This window comes from Haliotis asinina, chromosome 3 (genome assembly GCF_037392515.1).
Source record: "Haliotis asinina isolate JCU_RB_2024 chromosome 3, JCU_Hal_asi_v2, whole genome shotgun sequence".
Taxonomy (NCBI): domain Eukaryota; kingdom Metazoa; phylum Mollusca; class Gastropoda; order Lepetellida; family Haliotidae; genus Haliotis; species Haliotis asinina.
Window position 1 is genome coordinate 71,877,835 of NC_090282.1, and position 20,329 is coordinate 71,898,163.

Genomic DNA, 20,329 nt, shown 5'->3' on the forward strand with positions numbered 1-20,329 from the left:
AACGCCATATTAATAGCTCTTAAATATATTCAAAGACACCCTAAACGTAAACAATATATAATCTATTCAGACTCTCTTTCTTGTCTTCAGGCTATCAAAAATTTATCATGTAAGCATCCACTTTTAATAGAAATTATTGAATTGTATAATGGTCTTGCTACTGGCCAATACGACATCGTCTTCTGTTGGTTACCCAGCCACGTAAGCATTTCTGGTAACATGATGGCTGATCTTGATGCTAAGGCAGCACTCAACAAATCTGTGACACCACTTCTTATTCCATACTCTGATTACAAAGCTAGCATTAGAACTTACATCCGTGATCTGATGCAGAAGTAGTGGGACACCCAAGTAGGTATCAATAAACTATATGAAATAAAACCCTACACTGATTATTCCTACTTGAGTTGTCAGTCCAGATTTGAAGAGGTCATTATACGACGATGCCGTATTGGTCACACCAGATATACACATAAATACCTATTGAAAGGTGAGGCTCATCCATTTTGTATCCCTTGTGATGAAAAAAACACGGTCAAGCATGTCTTGCCTGATTGCGTTGAGTATTCCATCATAAGGGATACCTATTTTAAATCATTTAGCATGAAGGACCTTCTTTACTAATATCAGTTCTCATTAAATCATTGAATTTTTAAAAGAATTGGATTTGTTGAATGAATTGTAAATAGATAATTTTTTTATTGGTAGTTTAGATTAGTAACTGAGATTGTTAGTGGCTGTACCCTCAAAGGGGGCTGAAGTATTGTAAAATTATTGTCCTCTTGAGAGGGTACGTCAGTCCAAAAAAATTCTAAGTAAATTTAAGTCTACTAGGTTTTTAATCGTAGTATTCTTGTCATTTTAAATTTGGTTAGCATTTCGTACACTCGCCAGCAGCTGAAGGATGGTGTAAATCCAGCTTATGTCCATGCAGGTAGCAAAGGTACTGTAAATCCCCATGGTCCCTAGTATGGTGATCTACCTTCTGTTGTTAGCGATCTTTAGCCCTTGTTTTATAATGTATTATCTTCTTTAATAAAAGCGTTTCAGCTTTTCATGCTGGTTTTATATTCATATTTGTGATATTCTAGTGTTTTTACTGTCCTTTGTCAACAGGTTTTTATATTACACATACATTCCATTTCAGTGTTATGTTGCCGTCACGATGTAGCTGAAATATTGCCGATGTCACGTTAAATATTAACTCACTCACCCACTCACTCACTCACTGGTTGTAGTTTTTCTGTCCACCTTAGATTAACGTTGAGTTGGTAAATTCAGGTACTAGCTATTAGACGCATTATTTCCCACCAACAGCAAGACAGCAGTGTATGATACTTACTGCATACCTACTGTGAGTTGTAAAACTCGGGTTGCACATGCTATCAGAAACTTTGCAAATGGCATTTGTCTGGAAGTAATTATGGATGCCTACCATATCCTAGGGCCAGCAGTATTACGTCAAACGTCATTGCTGGCACCGGTGATTGAAGCATTGGAGACCAAAACGCAGTCGCGTCAACGCTCCGAGGACGTTCATGCCATCTTTCATCGTCAACACAACATTAACTGCTGTGACCTCGAGGCGAAACGGCATTATATATCGTTGTCTCAGTATGCTAAGTGCCTCTCGGACGTGCAGTGGAGGTCCGAATATTTGTGGATTACAATACATTCTTGAACTGGCCTTGTGGTATTCATGATTGTGAAATGTACATGACAGCATCATGTTTTGCGTTGGAGATGGTGTGCTTCACGATCGAGTAGCGTACCGTACATTGCTAAAAAACTAGAGAATGCGTTGATATTGTCGGTGAATCACAGACACTGTTCATTTTCTTGAGAGGTGAGTTAGTACTGTTTTTCACTCTTCTTGGCATAATATGGTACTCATATGGGAGTCAAACCCAGATTTTTCTCATGGAATAAACCACTGGGCTTGTCATTCACCCCATCCTTTCACAAGAATGTTCTCTCAAAGACGTATGCATTTTCGAATCAATGAAATACATCGTGACTAGTTAATGATAGGAGCACAAACAATTAACGGCACCAATATTCTTTCACTGACTTGCTATGTCCTCAATGAAAGTGACGCGGATATACTTATGTTAGGAAGAACATACTGTGTTTGGAAATGCCAATAGACAAATTTACTGATTTCACACTTCCTCTCATTACTACCTTTTGCTGCACAAATTACAGGGATAAGGGTGATCCTTAATCTCTGGCACCACAATTTACTTGAAAATATCCAAGCCTTACGCCTTTCGACCACCGTGGTTGGACCACACTTGTGCCCACTGGGAAGGAAAGACAAAATGATTTGTGAAATGTAACGCATGTCTTGATTATCAATACATACCACTACTACATGTCTCAAAAAACTGTTCAAATCGATGTTGAGCCATGGGTCACTCGCTCACACAAACACAATCATTTCCAGAAGCAATTCAATGTTATGCTGTTTTGTACGTTCAGTTCTGCCACAGAGACAGTGTTTGACAGTTCCAGAAACCTGTGGCCCTATAATAATTCAAGGTTTAATAGCACCACACGTGTGCCCATAGGTAACGTGACCCAATAGTAATCGTTAAAAGACATTGCATGTAATTAGTAAATGCACAGGGTTTTCTGTTTCGTGCTGCTTTGCACACGTTTTGTCTCATCAAGGTGTTCTTAGTTATACAAGTTAAACATTGCCTACAGGTGGTATAACGTAAACCATATTGTTCAGAGCAACAAAACCAACTTAGTGTTACTCATAGAACATTGAAGTGTTCAGCCTGGTGCACCTAAAAGTCTTCAATACTGCTCAGAAACCTTTAACCAAAACTCCAGATATCTCGTTTACACGACTTGTAGAGATTTTCTTCCAGTGCGTCGCTAACCGACCTCATAAGCCAAAAGCTGCTCTGAACAAGTTCAGTACAAGCACCAACTGACAATGTTCTGATCTTTCACCCTCCGATATATAGTATGTAACTTACTGATCACTGGCAAACAAGTTGGAACACTAAAGTTTGGAATACGCTCCATGCCACCAACATGAGTTCCACACTGAACATTGTCTTTATGCAAATGCATGTTTATTAAAAGGTGAAGAATTATTAGTTTGCATCCCTTGCCATGGTGATATAACGATCAAGCATCATTTACCGGAATGTGTTGATTTTGCACTAGTCAAACAGCGTTTTTGTGATAATGTTCATACTTTACAACAGTTTCTAACCAATTCATGTTAGCCTATTTAAAACAAATTATATGAACAAATATAGAATTTCATCTCAATAGTAACGTTTCATCTTTGACTGTGAATATTTGCAGTTGATTCAATATGTTCCACAAGCTAATCTTTGTTGTTTATTCATGATTACCCATGATCATATTATTGAAGTAGGAGATAATATGTTTGGAAACTTAAATGACATCAAATACGTTCAAATACTGCTATTATCCTTGCGTTCCTCGTTACAGCTACGCCGTCTTGACATCTAAACGGAGTGAAAGGAGAAACAGTTGCAAAGGTTACATCAGTTCAAGCTAAGATCAAGTGTGATGCAGCCTGCCGACGGTGATTGCCAGTGAGAACTCAACCACGTCGACGTACAGGCATTCACTGCGAGCACTTACCAATCTAACAATCTATCACCGCTGACTCCATTACCTCGAGCCTATTTACGTCAAGGATACACGATGTAAGATTTTGAAATGTTTTCAGGCGAAGTGAAAGTCATTCGCAGAAACTTCATTATTGATAATGGTCCTGCCACGGGCGATTAGACCTTTAAAGAGACCATATCTTGTGTAGAAAATTAGCATTTGCATTATGTAGACTTACTGACGGTTGCTGCTGATTCTGGTGTAATATTACTCTCTGATCCAACATACAAATTGGAATCCTTTGTATTTCCGACTACCATTCGTGTTTGTAAATGTCACAAACTTCCTGGGTAGTGATCCAGGGAGCAGATTGTGACCTTACTCTTTGTAGAGTTACAGCCTGAGACGTGCCAGTATCCGGAGACTGTTGGACAACACGAAATTATTAGTCATAATTTATGACTTTGTGTTGTCACCACCATATTAAAAACCTTCTACCAAAGGCATTCCATCTATGTTATTATTACGTATAGCAGTATCCAAACCAATTTACTGAGCGACCAATATTCAATCCAAACCAATTTACAAGCGATCAATATTCAGTCAAATCACAGGGTGAGATCTTAAGGTGCCTGGAAAGCACATAGTCGGTTTTAAACCTGTACCACTTTGGTCAATCCTATGCTGCTGAAATGTCGCAGATTATGAACAGGCCCAATCTCGGATTTCACCCTACCTACGACCACGATAACAATGCAGAAGCTCCAGAATTTGCCTATGTAGAACACATGCTCATGCCCCCTTTTTGAGTACTGAAAAAAGTGAGCATTTCCATCCATCACAAAGAAGAATGAGTCTGGCAATTATCAAGTAAATTGTTTAAAGATTATGCCATCGTACTGGATGTTCAAGGATACGTGTGTCCATATCCACAGCGTTGTAAATTTAACAATCTGGAAATACAGGAAATGCAGCTATCATAGATTTTACTCCCAATGCTGGAGTTCACGTATAAAACTGACTTGAAATTTCAAGCTTCAAGCCTATCTCTTGACCTTACTTTCACATTGACATAACTGTATGTGAGTGAGTGAGTTTAGCTTTACACCCCTTTTAGCAATATTCCAGCAATATCACGGCGGGGGACACCAAAATATGGGCTTCACACATTGTACCCATGTGGGGGGTCGACTCCGGGTCTCCGGCGTGACGAGCGAACGCTTTAACCACAAGGCTACCCCACCGCCCACATAACTGTATGTTGAGCACATAGTACGTGAAAGGAAACTACAATATTCTGAGGATAATGATTAAGTAGACGTCACATTGGTGATTTCAAGTGCAAACCAACATATATTCTAATTAACATATGTGACTTTCCAACATTCATCGGAGTTTATCGCAACTATTCTACAACGTTTGAACAGAACGTCTTGCAGCCATTCATTATAGCTCATATTTCAGTTCATGCATTTTTTCGGCATGACAGTTAATCTTTGCAAGCGTAGACGTAAATTTGTGAATCTTTTACAGCTATCGTTATCAAGATATCAGTATCGGAAAAATGGCTGAGTCGTCAACAGCTCAACATTGTCTGGGAAGTTGACAGATCTCGTGTGGTGTCTTCCGTCGCTAGTTGACCTAAAGAATTGCGGTGGACAAAGGTCGTTGTGGATTTGATGTAATTTATCCACCCATCGATATTTGAGGCTAGACATGGTCCACCGAAAGCCTATTAGTCACATAAAGCACAGTAACAGACCATATCTACTTGAGTAGATTATAACTAGGTTTATTTCGAAGTTCATTTGCAAGACTCATCTTATTAGGTCTCGGTGACAGTGACGCGCATATGAATACTCAAATGCTTGATGTGACTAGATACACAACTTATTCATTAGCCAAGTTTCATTTTCACCTATAAATAACAATATGGTCACACATTATGTTTATACTTTTTCTCTTTAAGCAGCGGATTTGTCAATAGTGCGTGTGGAAGATTAAACAAAATGAACATTGTCTTTGTCATTGTCATTGTGCCTATATTAACAAGAACATAAATTTCAGTATTGCTTTGGATGGTTGTCGTGCATCCTGACTTCTTTATTTAAAAATGCTAAATGTTTTATTGTACTTCCCCCAACACGCAGCGGATGTCACTATTGACTGAGTGAGTGAAATTATACTCTATTTCGAAAAATATCCGACGGATTACCTTATGTGGGAACAGCTCATGATCAAGGGTGTGATGGCAAAAATATGAAATAAATTATGAGACGAAACTGGGGTCCAAATGGAATAGATCGTATTATGCTGTCTGGAAAACCATTGTGTTTGCATAATTCAGTACGTAGGCCTTTAATTGTAACTCTAAGACGTAATCTCATATGCAAATAGCATCATCAGTATGTCGAAGTAAGATCTACTTGATGTATGCTACATGTGTACGAACAAAGGAAAACACATTCTTTAATGCTTTGATATAACTTACCGACAAGGGCATGACAGCATGTAACAAAGTTGTCTTTAAGCACTAATCTTGTCATATTTTCCTTCTTTGGAATTCAGTGGTACCATTGATATAGAAATATATTTTCATATCTGAATTAAATGCCAGTAACTGACCTGGAACAAGAGAACTGTATGATGGAGTAAGAACTCATACCCATTTCGAAGTCATTCTCTAACAGAGTCAAGGTTATGGTTGTGCTAGGCAGCATTGCTATATAATTACCCGAACAACTACCGATCAAGCAAACTTGCCTTACAATGTCTATGCCCTGCTATCCCTCTTAAGCAGATAAAACCTTTAACTCAAACTGCACCATAATGTGAGTGTAAAATACACACACAGAATTCGTGCTTTGCTCTGACACATTTGAACAGCTGCTATATGGTGTTAGTGATATTTATTTTCAATAATCTTTCATTATGCGAGTTGTCAAAACTGCTTATTGAAGTGCCAAGCACGGTGCACCGATTAATATATTAATGTATATGCCACTTTATGGCCTAGATCCCAGTCATGGTTTTGAAGTTAAGGATTTTGCACCGATAACTTCATCCTTATTTATAAATACACGTTCAACAGGCTAACACATCCTATGGAAGTATGAGCGAGTTTGTAATTGTTATGAAACCATTTTTTGTTTATAATCCATATAACTGCGTGTAGTTACATGCAACTTTGTACTTGGCGATTTTGAGGCGCCATATACAACCTTTAACACTGAATTAATAATCTGATGAACATTACCAAAACAAAACAAAAAAAAAAACCAATCAGTTAAGTCAATGTGTGATTAGGCTAAGATTGTATTATTGCCGCTTGAAAATCTAACAACAGGTTACGTCTTTGGCCTACCTTTGGAATACAGCACCACAAACTTTAAAAAGACCCCATAATACTCTTTTGTGTAATTGTATTTGATTAGGGTTAAGTTAGGGTTTGGGTTAATGTTAGGGTTAGGTTAACCTAACCCTAAGGTTGTCACGAGAAGTTCTGGAGTTGTATTCTAAAAGTGCTCCACGCATTTCGCTACGTTAGGTATAGCGTGGTTTTCATGTTAACAAAAAAGTATGAAATATGCCTTGATTCAAATGCACGTTTATTCGGTAGTAGTTGAAACAAAGAAATGTATTTGGAATTTAGACGAGTGGGTCGAATGTGCACATCGGTCCAGCTTCTGAATATTAACGATTTTGCTCTTAGTAAAACCTTCCCCAAAGAAATCGAGTTACATCCGTACGCACTTTATGGAGACATTGTTGTCGCTTAAACTCATTTACCATGAGATCACTTCATAGACCATTATCTGTATGGCACATAACTACATCCGAACCCCCTCACGCTTTCCTTACGTCCCATTATCCGCTGCCTGAAGCACATCCGTAAATCCATTTGGAAGAGGACACAGTCTAAAGCATCATTTCTTATCAACAGCAAGACGACGGTACATAATGATTCCTGTATACCTACTGTGAATTGTAAAACTCAGGTACATGCTATCAGAATATTTTCAAAGGGCATTCGTCTGGAAGCAAACTGTACGTGCCTAACATAGCCTAGGGCCAACAGTATTACGTCAAACGTCATGGGTGGCACCGATGATTGAAGCATTGGAGACCAGTACGTAGTCACGTCCACGCTCCGAGGCCGTTAGAGTCATCTCTTGAGAAAAATGAATCTCTGCTTCCTATCTGGACGTACGTGTACGAGTATATCAGCAACAGCTCGCTTATGTGTGTGTGTGTGTGTGTGTGTGTGTGTGTGTGTGTGTGTGTGTGTGTGTGTGTGTGTGTGTGTGTGAGTGATCATCATCATAACACCAAATGTGATGACCTGCAGGTAAAATGGCAATATGCACAGTTCTCGCACCATGGTAAAGTGCAAGCAATGGACATCCCAATATTTGTAGATACATTACAATACATTCCTCACCTGGCCCTTTGTTATTCATTTTTGCGGAATGTGTATGATAGCATCACGTTTTGTGTTGGAGATTGTGTTCTTTGTGGTTGGATAGCATACTGTACATCGCTAGATACAGGAGAACGTGGTAATATTTTGGGTGAACCCCGCGAGATCACAGACCACTTTCATTTTCTCCAGAGGTGAGCTGGTACTGGTACTGTTTTTCACAGTTTTGGCCAACTCGAGTTCAAATGGCACCCAGACCTTCATCTGAGTCAACCACACCACTTTTCTCCAGACAATTATCCCTAACAGTTTATACATTTGTGAAACCATGAAACAACTCATTTTAGGACAGCAAACAGTGCGAAAAAAATACATATAACGGCGTTAAAATTCTTTCACGTTTTGACTGTGTGTTCAATGGAAGTGAGGCGGGTATTTGGAATATCATATTGTGTTTGGAAGCGCCTACTGACAAATCTACAGGTTCTACACTTCCTCTAATTACTCATTTTAATGCACAAATTACCTAGACAATTACCTGGCCTGTAATCTCAGTTACCCAGTTACTGTATACCAGAAACCCTTGACAAAAATCATAATTTCTGGTTTGGTAGCATCATATGTGTGGTCGAAGGTATGGTTATCCAAGTAATCCCAACTGTAACATGTGTAATCCCAAAGAGAACATTTGTTACGTATGCCAATTAGTTTAAGAATTGTATCAAGTCGAGATCACCACCCATATCAAGATATATTTAGTAGTCTTTAACAACGAGCCAGTCTCAGAGTCCTCGAGAATGTCTATAAATAAGTCTACGGGGACCATGTCCAGTTTTTCAGATGTCGCTAAATCAAAGTTAAAACACTTATCGTCATTGAGAAACTTGGTCACAGAGTACCACATACCAAAGGAACCACAACAGAAGAATAAGTTATTTTTAAACTACCCTGCACCTCCCAAGCTATCTGGCCATACCTGATCACGTTTCCTTCAATACAACTCCACTTTTTACCATACTAGATCTATTTAAAGTATCATAAGCTAATTATGTAAATAAAATCATCTGTGATCTTGGCAGACAGCACTGTCTACGACTGTCATTGTTAACAAAATCGTTGACTGACATTATAAAAAATCTAAACACGCTCCAAGTCATACTATCATTTCCATTCATCGGCATCTAGGTAGTCTTCACATATGTTCTTGAAGTACATTGGTTTGTGTGTAAAGGAGAGTGTTGGTATTACTTCAGTACTATTTTTTAAACTCTTTTTTTGAGCTCAAAAGAAAAGAACAACACTTTAACCTATACACAGTTGTCCAAAACCGAGAATCATCTATCCGTCCTCCAGATAAAGAGAGCAAAACAGACAGATATTAAAGATGAAATATATCATTGGTCATTCGTTCCTTTCCTAAAGACATTTGAGGGCCACTTGACGTAACGATTATTTTTGTAAATGGTACGGCACAGGTTCCCTTTGTGGCAGACTGAGGCAAGTCTGTGCCACATAAAGCAACTCTGACATAAACCTTCAAGTGAGCTTTAATCTGCTCATGAACCTTCTATAAGTAAGACGAATATCATGATTGTATCTGGTATGGTTCTCTCTTCATGTCTTAGAGTTACAAGGTGGCATTGTGTTCATGACATGTACATAACTTGCCGCTATATATTGAAGGTTAAATGATGAAACAATTTACCAAGATATATACCACAGAGCTATTCCTCGTTCATTCAAGTAATCTTTAATAATAGTTTATTTCACAGTTTTAGTCAAACCTGGTGCTGAAAAATCACACATCATGAACAGGCCTAATTCCGGACTAGATCTTATGGTCTCAACAACAATGCACCTATGCACATCGAATATTGTCGACAACACTCGCTCATGTCCCCTTTTTGAGTAATGAAAAAGGTTTCCTATTCCTAATGTCCAATGATCCTATGCCTCAGCATTTGCATCCATCACAGAGACGAAGAAAGCAGACAATTATGAAGTAAAAGGTTTCAAGATCACGCCATCGAATACGCCGTTCAAGCACAAGGGTGCCCATATCCGCAACGTCTGAATCACTGAGCGGGAATCACGCTTCAATCTGGAAATACAGTGCATGCAGCTATCATCTATAATATTTCGATTTTGCTGCCAATGCTGGAGTTGACGTATATAATTGATAATAATTTATTTCAAACTTGAACATTCATATCTATCCTTTGCTCGTACTTTCCTGTTGACATAATTTTATAATATGCGTACCCTACAAAAAGAAACGAAATTACAATATTCTAAAAGTAATGATAAATTAGACATCACGTTCCTGATTTCCAGGGCAAACCAATCTATAGTTTAATTAACAAATACGAGTTCCCATCAATCATCATAGTTTATCGCTACTATTTTCAACGGGTGAACTCTACACAATGCCGTAGGTCTTACAAGCATTCGTCGTAACTCATGTTTCAGTTAATATGTTTTCAGGATGACAGGTAATCTAACCAAGGCAGACGTAATATTGTGAATCTTTTACAGCTATCGTTATCAAGATATCAGTAACGGAAAAATACTGCTCTGTTTCCGACAACCACAACCGCTCTATGTTGTCTGGGAAATCTATGTATATCGTCAGTTTGGATCGACAACGATCCTTGCTGATTTGATGCAATTTATTCACCCATCGTGATTAGAGACTAGACATGGTGCATCAAAAGCCGATTGCTCACACGAACGACAGCATCAGACCATGCCTAAATGTATAGAGGGCAGCTAATTGTGTTACGGATTCCATTTATTAGGAATCGTCCTCGGTGACGGTGATGTGTAAATGAAAACCCGGACGTTTGATGTGACGGGCTGTAAGATATCTTTATAAGCTGGATGCAGTTTATCTCTTTAGTAAAAGAAAAATCAAAGTTTAATCGAATACGTCCTCTTATCAAAGTAAATAATGTAAATTGATTGAATGTGATTAAACGATTACGAAATAACAAGTGCAAGTATACTTAGCAAGGATGCTAGTCATTGTGCAACAATCTACATCAGTGAGTTACGATTCCCGCAGTTCAGTTGATTATCACACTGTACAAATATGTATGTTTCTCTTGATTCACAGAAACAAAATAATTTTGTGCATTGATTTTTCATGGTTTTCCTGTCCATAACAATGTATGCTTTTGTTGTCCATTTGTCTTTCCAACTTTGTTGTACTCTTCACACAACATGTAAGACAACACTAATTAGTGAATGGGGGAAAGTTGAACTCTGACTAGAACGATATTTAAGGTTTATCACGACGTATCACCTTCATGTGGGAATACATCATGATCACAGGTCTGATGACAAACAAAACCCAAGATAAATAAACCAGTACCCAACTGCTACAACAGATCTTTTCTTGTATTCAGGAAACCCATCATTTTGGCATAATTCAGTATATTGATTTTAACTGTAACCCTACGTGATAATGTCATCTACAAATGATGGTTAAGTAATTATGCATTATATCCGTTGACAACCAACAGTTCTCTTCCATCCTCACCTACTGGTTAGGTTGTCTCGTGTAAGCTGGATATGTACAAAGCACCACTGACAGACAGTGTGTTATAACCTGTTGACAAAGGCTTGACAGTATGTATCAAGGCTCTCTTTAAGCTCTAGTCTCGTCACAGGTTCCTTCTTTGGTATTCAGCACCGTCATTAATATGGCGAAATTACTGTTTCAAATCCGAATCAAATACCAGTAACTCACTTCGAACAAGGACAGTGGATGAGACAGTGTCAACTCATACTTTACAAAGCGTGAATCCATTTACGTTATTTTGAACATATAGTTTAATATTTCAGTTCACAACACAGTGAGTACAGTTTTACGCCGCACTAAACAATATTCCAGCTGTATGTCGATGGTCTGTAAATATTGGGATCTGCGCATGCCTGGCCACCCGATCCCGTTAGTCGCTTCTTACGACAAGCACAGTCGCCTTTAGTGACAAATGTGGGTTTCCGAATACCTATTCTATCCCGGATCTTCACGGGTCGTGAAGTATTGAAGTAAAACCGACGATCAAAAGTAAGTTGCTGACAATCCATGGATCATCGGTAGAGATAATCTAGGATTCGTTCACACAATCATACGATCCTGGAACACCTAAGCGTTATGATGCTTGTGAAGTGCGGTGCATTCGATGGCTAGGCATCCACACTTAGTTACAGGTTACCGTATTGCAAGCGATGAGAAACACATTTGCGATAACGTTTTTGTATAGCTGTGGCTCACTGTGGTCTATATCATTATACATCAACAATGACTGAAAGATCAAGGGAAACAACCTATTCCACCTACATTTGACATGTGTACATGTTACATCAAATTATCGTATAATATTATAGTATCCCAGTATTAGGGGTTTTCGACGATGTAAGACAAAGCCGTAATGTTATTTATGTTAAAATATCATTAATTCTTAAAGATTTGATTTAGTAAACAGGCAATTGATTTTGCATCTGAAGTGGTACTAACGATCTTGAGTGAAAAACATTGATGTATATTTGCTCTTTGCCTAACGTAATGTCTGGGTTTCCATTCTCAATAAAACGTCTCCCTACAGGAACTGGGCGTCTGCCCTACCGAGGAAACGGTTTGCGCACTCCGATCGCGCACGTACTTCCCCGTTATAACACTAGCAATGCAACCGTCGAAATCACCTGAACGTCGACTTCAGCTCGCTTTGCGATACCGTAACCTGATGCTATAATTGTTTCAGTTTCGTGTTTTTTTCTGTAACTCAATGAATTTCCTGGTTCGTCAATACTCCAATATCTCGTATCTGTTCAGGTGTATCTCATCATCAATCCTATTATCATTCCACAGAATGGCACATGCAAAATACCCGTGACGTGAATACGCTGTGTTATAGTCTATCCATTATCGTGGCATTGTCCAGAAAGGACAACAATGAGGGCACTTACCCACTGCATTTCTTGTATGGGGGTAATTGCGTATGGCTCTCATATGTGGTCATTTCTTTTGTACAAACTCAATGGCACTTGAAATATGTTGTTCGAATGTTTTCGAGCGTTCGACAAATCTCTCCGTTTTAGATATGATTCTCGAAACCAAAATAATGATATCCTTCAGTAAATAGAATACTGGCTTGTGTTTTGTTAAAAAACACCAATGACATGGTTCAATTTGTGAAGATAGCTTGACTTGAGATTTTTACCTCGATTTTAGATGCAAGTGAAGGTTTGTCGTCTTTTCAGTTCGACTCAACATGGCTCATGTATGTTTGGTAATGCACTGGTTAAAGATAGAACACAAGAACAGTTTCGACACACAATCAAATTTTTGACACCTGATTTGACATTTGAAGGGATCGGGTAATGATCTCTTAAGAGAGATTACATGGGGAAACGACTATCAGGGCAGAACACACGAGAGTTCGACACCGTTTCAACAGAGGTTTGTTATACATTGAAATAATAGTACACATGTACTTTTCAAAACTGAAGTATTACCGGTGTTCTTTCTCACAGCTTTGTTACTTCATTCTTGTTATATTATTTCAGTTTAGAATTGTTAGAATAACGACAATGATAGCGTAATGAATTCGACTTCTGTAATATTTTAATATTGATAATTACAACGTTCTGTTACTGACGGCAACACATGCATCAGGAAGATAGTTTATTTGTATGTAAGGCCATTCTACCTACAGTACAAAATAGTACACAGTGCAGATGCGTTACCCGATATGTATACAATGTGGGTCAAAGAGGTAAATTTCACTAACAGTATTTCGGAGAATACACTTAATACAGACATATCACAAGGTTGTTAAACATGTTACATATCTGAAGACATTAGATGGAGATAAAGTGGCCGGTTGTAGGTTTATATAGGACGGTACATCATACAGCAGAGCTATCAGATTTGTACATACCACAAATCAAGGAGACCATACTGTTGACACTATGTCACATGATAAACGTATTTGAAATATTTCACAGAGTTGTTAATATATTACATATCCGACACGTATACATAGGCTTCAGGCGAAACCATATTTCCCACTTGGTGACTATAGAGTTATACATCAACAATGACAGACTAATGTTAGACAAAAGATATTTTTCACAGTTCAACAAAGATTTATGAGAGTAATAGAAACACAGTGATTTGTGATCATGAAGGGATGAGTGCCACTCTTGGTAGAGACAGTCATTAAGGCTTTCAACAAATTTACAGATAAATATTTTTGGATCACCAACAGACTGTGTCTTCCATACAATTCCAAACCCATATCTGAACAATAATACAATTTCAATATTCTCTCTCTTTTGAAAACCCCAGATCTCCGAGCCATATGTAAGTATTGGTACAATTTTCTTATTGAAAATATATAATGCATCGATTCAGAAAAACACATATCATACCGTCGTATTAATGACATAACAGGCTAGTGTGCTTTACTAGCTTGCTCAGAAAGATTTTTACATGCTCAAGTCCAGATTAATTTGGGTGTTACCATAAGTCCAAGGTAGTTATGAGCACTTACAGTTTCCACAGGTGAACCATTATATTGCCATTTTTCATTTTTAGACAGTGGACCACCCATCTTGAAGACAATAACTTTACTTTTATCAATATTTATATCCATGCCCCATTTGTAAGAATACAGATATAAAGATACTATTAACAGTGGAATGATCCTTTTTAAAGCCTCCTTGGCTTGAAAAAATTCAAACGTTTTCAAAGCACCAGGTTATAGGTTGCTGTAAAAGCAACATATAGTTTACCACCTTTGCGAGTTATGTATTTCTGTACAAGGGTCTGTAGAATAAAGATAGTATTAACAGTGGAGTGACCCTTTTTGAAGCCTCTTTGGTATTCACCAACTAATTTACAAAATTCCAAATAGTATTCCAATCTTTTATTCAAAACTTTAGAGAAGAGTTTGCTTATCACATTTAGTAAAGAGATTCCTCTAAAATTGTTTGGATTACTCTTACTACCTTTCTTATATAGTGGCATAATGATACCAGTAGACCAAGGTATTGGATAGTAACCAGTATGTAATATCTTATTAAAGAGAATAACTAAATATGCCACAAGGACATCTTCGGCAGCTTTGAAAAAAAATTCAAACGTTTTCAAAGCACCAGGTCTTTTGCCTTTGAATGACTTTTCAGATGTACATTACAAATTAAGCGTATTCTGTGTTTTTGTAAACCCGAAGTGCTGATGAAGTACGAATTATCTTGAGTTTAAAGAAGAACATCTGACCTATATCTGTGTTATAATTTATATACGCATTGACCCTACACACGAAGAAACTAAACAAACAACCCACAATTCATGAAAAGTACTGTAATCAAGGTCGAAATACAAAGCTGGGACAGAGGTACACTATATGCATTTTTCATGCACACCCAGGGGACTTTTACTATTCAGTCATTCAGTCATTTCTTGCTTGCTTGCACGCCTATTGGCCACGTATCCATGTTACAGATCCAGCAAAATCCTAATCGAACCATGTACACTAAAACAAACACATAGAATCCATTTAATGCTTTGACGCATTTGAACAACGGCTATACGGTATTAGTGATGTTTATTTTTGCCAATCTTTCGTTATGCGAGTTGTCAAAATTGTTTGCTGAAGTGCCAAATGCGGGAGCATCGATTGATAAATTGCATCATATGCCGTTGAATGGCCTAGATCTCATCCATGGTTGCAAAGGGGGGGATTTGGCACTGATACATTCATGCTTACATATTTATACGCTCCACAACATGCGTACATAGGCCCAAAGACGGAGGGAGAAAAAGATATTTTCTTTAAACAAGTCGAAGGCACTCGTGTAGATAAGAAGCCTTTCAACATGAGTCAGTCTCAGAGGCCTCGAGAATGTCAAGAAATAATTCAACCGCTTCTATGTCAAGTTTTCAGATATCACTACATTTACATTATCATATATATCGTAATCACAATACTTGGGCTGATTGGTATATCACTGTCGACGCCTAAGACATTCACTGCTGATCGTCGTTCTGAAATATATAATTATATTGCAGTTCGCAATAGGATTCTAATCCATCGGCAACCACAACTTTAGTGGACCAAATGCATGAATCACCTATTCATGTGAGCAAAACTACAGATGTAAAGGGGGGCAGTTACTTAAGGTGAGTAGTTGCACAAACATATTATGGGCCAGTTATTTATTTCCGGATGAATTTTCAGGGCCCCTTGACGTAACCTGATTATACTGTAACATAAAACATTTTAGACATAAAACTTTAAAATATTTACATCTGTTCAAGCAAATTTCAAAAGTAATACGTTTATCAACATCGTATGGGGAATAGGTCTCTTCTCGCGAACGCTCGATTCATGTTCCAGATGGTGCTTGCTTATTGAATTATGATCTGTGGTCTGACAGCCCCTTGTTAAAGTGAGAAAACATCTGACGTAATACAGGATTCTCGTCAAAAGGCATTGCATGTAATTAGTAAATGTGATGGGTTTTCTGTTGCGTGCTGCTTTGCACACTTCGTCCCTCATCAAGGTGTTCTCAGTTATACAAGTTAAGCATTGCAATCAGGTGGTAAAACATAAACCATATTGTTCAGAGCAACAAAACCAACTTCAAGTTACTCATAAAACATTGAAGCTTTCGCCCTCGTGCAGCTGCACAAGCTTCAATACTGCTCAGAACCCCTTCCCCAAAACTCTAGATATCTGTTTACACGACTTGTCGTGATTTCCTCCCAGTGCGACATCGACTCTGCTCATCAGCCAAAACCTGCTCTGAGCAAGTCCAATACAAGAACCAACAGTGCTGCTCTGATCTATCACCCTATGTAAAAATAATGTAAAAAATATGTAAATAATCACCGGCAATAAAGCTGGAACACTAAAGTTTGGAATACGCTCCATGCCACCAGACCATGGATTAGATATCATAACTATTCTAGTCTATTCTATAAGTGCTGCAGTATATATACACAAGCATTTTTATTTAGGAAGTGAATGTGCATCAGTTTGCATCCCTTGCTATAGTCTCTTAACAATCAAGCAACATTTACTTGAATGTGTTGATTTTGCATTTGTCACACAGTGTTTTTGTGATAATGTTCATGCTTTATCAGAATGATTCACAACACTGTCTAGAAAAAACAGTTTCTAAAATCAAATCAAATTATATGACAAAATATAGAACTTCATCTCAATAGTAACGTTTCACCTTTGAATGTGATATTTGCACTTGATTCAATATGTTCCACAAGCTAGTCTTTGTTGTTTATTCATGATAATCTGTTTGGAAACTTAAGTGACATCAAATAAGTTCCAAATGCTGTTATTATCCTTGCTTTCCTCGTTTTAGCTATACCGTCTTGACATCTGAGCCTAGAGAAGAGAGTGACACTTGCAAAGGTTACATCAGTTCAAGCTAAGATCAAGTGTGATGCAGCTTGCCGACGGTGATTGTCAGTGAGAACTCAACCACGTCGAAGTACAGGCATTCACTGCGAGCACTTACCAATCTAACAATCTATCACCGCTGACTCCATTACCTCGAGCCTAATTACGTCACGGATATACGATGTAAGATTTTGAAAGTTTTTCAGGCGAAGTAAAAGTCATTCGCAGAAACTTCATTATTGATAGTCCTACCACGGGCGTTTAGACCTTTAAAGAGACCATATCTTGTGTAGAAAATAAGCATTTGCATTATGTAGACTTACTGACGGTTGCTGCTGATTCTGGTGTAATATTACTCTCTGATCCAACATACAAATTGGAATCCTTTGTATTTCCGACTGCCATTCGTGTTTGTAAATGCCACAAACTTCTTGGGTAGTGATCCGCGGAGCAGATGGTGACCTTTCTCTTTCATGTTTTGTCAAGTTGTAGCATGAGACGTGTCAGTATCTGGTGTCTGTTGGCCAACATCTAATGATTAGTCATGATTATGATTATATTTTTCAGCACCACGGCCAAAGGTTGTAATCATAGAGGTTAACGTCTAGCGTTGGCTATCATGAGGCATTCCTACTATGATATAAGTACGTATAACAGTATTCAAACCAGTTTATTGCGTGAGCAAAATTCAGTCCCATCATTGGGTGAGAAATTAAGCAAAGACAGCCCGGTAAGCAAAGACAGCAAAGAAAGTTCTAAACCTGTACCACTTTGGTCAATGCAATGGTGCAGAAAAATCACAGATTATGAAGAGGCCCAATATCGGATTCCATCCTATAAAAACGACAGCAGTGCAGAAGCGTCGCACTTCTGCCCATCAAATCTTGTCGATTTACATCACTCGCTCATGCTCCCTTCTGGAGTAATGAAACAGGTCGTGAATCTATTCCTAATGTCATATGCCTCAGCATAAAACATTATGCATCCATCATGTGCACAGAAGAATATGCCTGGCCATTATCAAGTAACCGGCCATTTAAAGATCATGCCATCGAATTTGCGGTCCAAGCAAAAGGGTGTGGATATCCACAGCGTTGGTAAATTAACCAAACTGATCGAGAATCACACTGCAATCTGGAAATACAGCAAATGCAGCTATGATCGATTTTACTGCCAATGTGTGTAATTGACTTCAAACTTCAACCTTCTTGCTTTTGTCTTGCTCGTACTTGCCCACTGGCATAACTGTGTATTGAACATGCAGTATATAAAACGAACCCACAATATTCCAACGATAATGATTATTGGTGATTTCAAGTGCAAACGAAACTATTTTCTAATCAACATATGTGACTTCCCATTATTCATCGTAATTTATCGCAACTATTCTACAACGTCTGAACATAACGTCTTGCAGCCATACATTATAACTCATATTTCAGTTCATACATTTTTCAGCATAACAGTTAGTCTTTGCAGGCGTAGACGTAATCTTGTGAATCTTTTACAGCTATGGTTATCAAGATATCAGTATCGGAACAAAATGTCTGAGAGGGATCAGAGTCCACAACCGCTCACCATTGCCTTGGAGGTTGATATATGTCGTGTGGTGTTTTCCGACGCCCGTTGATATAGTGAGTTGCGGTCAACAAAGACATTTGCGGATTTGGTGTAATTTATTCACCTATCGAAATCTAAGACTAGACATACCTAAATGAGTAGAGCAGAGCTTAGTGTGTTTTGGATTTCATTTGTCTGACTCATCTTATTAGGTCTCGGTGACAGTGACGCGTATATAAATACCCAAACGTTTGATGTGATGGGATACTTGATATTTTTAGTAGCCGGGTGCAGCTAAACCATACATAACAATAAATGCCACACATTAGTGTAAAATGTTTACCATTTTCTTTAAAGTAGCGATTTTGTCCAAAATGATGGGATACGTGATAGTTGTAGTAGCCGGGTCCAGGTAAACCATACATAACAATAAATGTCACACATGAGAGTAAAATGTTTACCATTTTCTTTAAAGTTTCGATTTTGTCCAAAACGTGTGATTTTATAGGGAAATTGTCTCGGAACAAACATTAACAAGAACATCAATGTTAGTATTGCTTTGGGTGGTTTTCATAAAGTCCGTCCTGACATCTTTATTAAAAAATGCTAAATGCCCCCTAGTACTGTTCACAGAACGTACTGGATCTCACTAGTGAATGAGTGAGTGACGTAAAACTCCGATTAGAAAGTTTTATCCAACGTAACACCTTATTACCTGTTTAATGGGCCATTCCCATTGGGAATTCATTTTTGTATCACTTTATGTGGTAATAGTTCAGGATTAAAGGTGTGATGACAGTAATATGACATAGATAATCACACGAAACTGAGACCCAGCTGGAAGAGATCCTTTTATGCCTTCTGGAAAACCGTTGTGGCTGCATAACTCAACATGTTGGCTTTTAACTGAACATCTACGAGGTAATTTCATGTGCAAATGTTGGTGAAAGTTACGTTTTCATCCGTGGACACCCCACAGTTTCCTTCCATCATCACTTCCTGGTTATGTTTACTTCTTGTATGCAAACCAGCGTTCAGAGATTCTTTAGCTGTTTGATATAACTTGTCGATACGGCATGATAACATGTTAGTGAGTGAGTGAGTTGAGTTTTACCCCGCTTTTTAGCAATATTCCAGCAATATCATGGCGGGGGACACAAGAAAATGGGATTTGTAAGAAAGTACTCTGTAAGCACTACTCTCGTCACGTTTTTCTTCGTCGGAGATCAGAGGCGCCATTGATATAGAAATATAAATACCAGTAACTGACCTGGAAAAAGGTAACTGTATGAACGAGTTTGAATTCATATTTTAC

General features: G+C 38.1%; 1 long non-coding RNA gene across 1 annotated transcript; it reads left to right on the top strand.

Moving 5' to 3' along the window:
- The first annotated feature begins 1,538 nt into the window (after positions 1-1,538).
- On the top strand, positions 1,539-4,109 carry LOC137277058 (uncharacterized). Its single transcript, XR_010956606.1, has 2 exons — positions 1,539-1,846; positions 3,478-4,109. It is a non-coding gene; the product is annotated as an uncharacterized lncRNA (long non-coding RNA).
- The last annotated feature ends 16,220 nt before the right edge of the window (positions 4,110-20,329 follow it).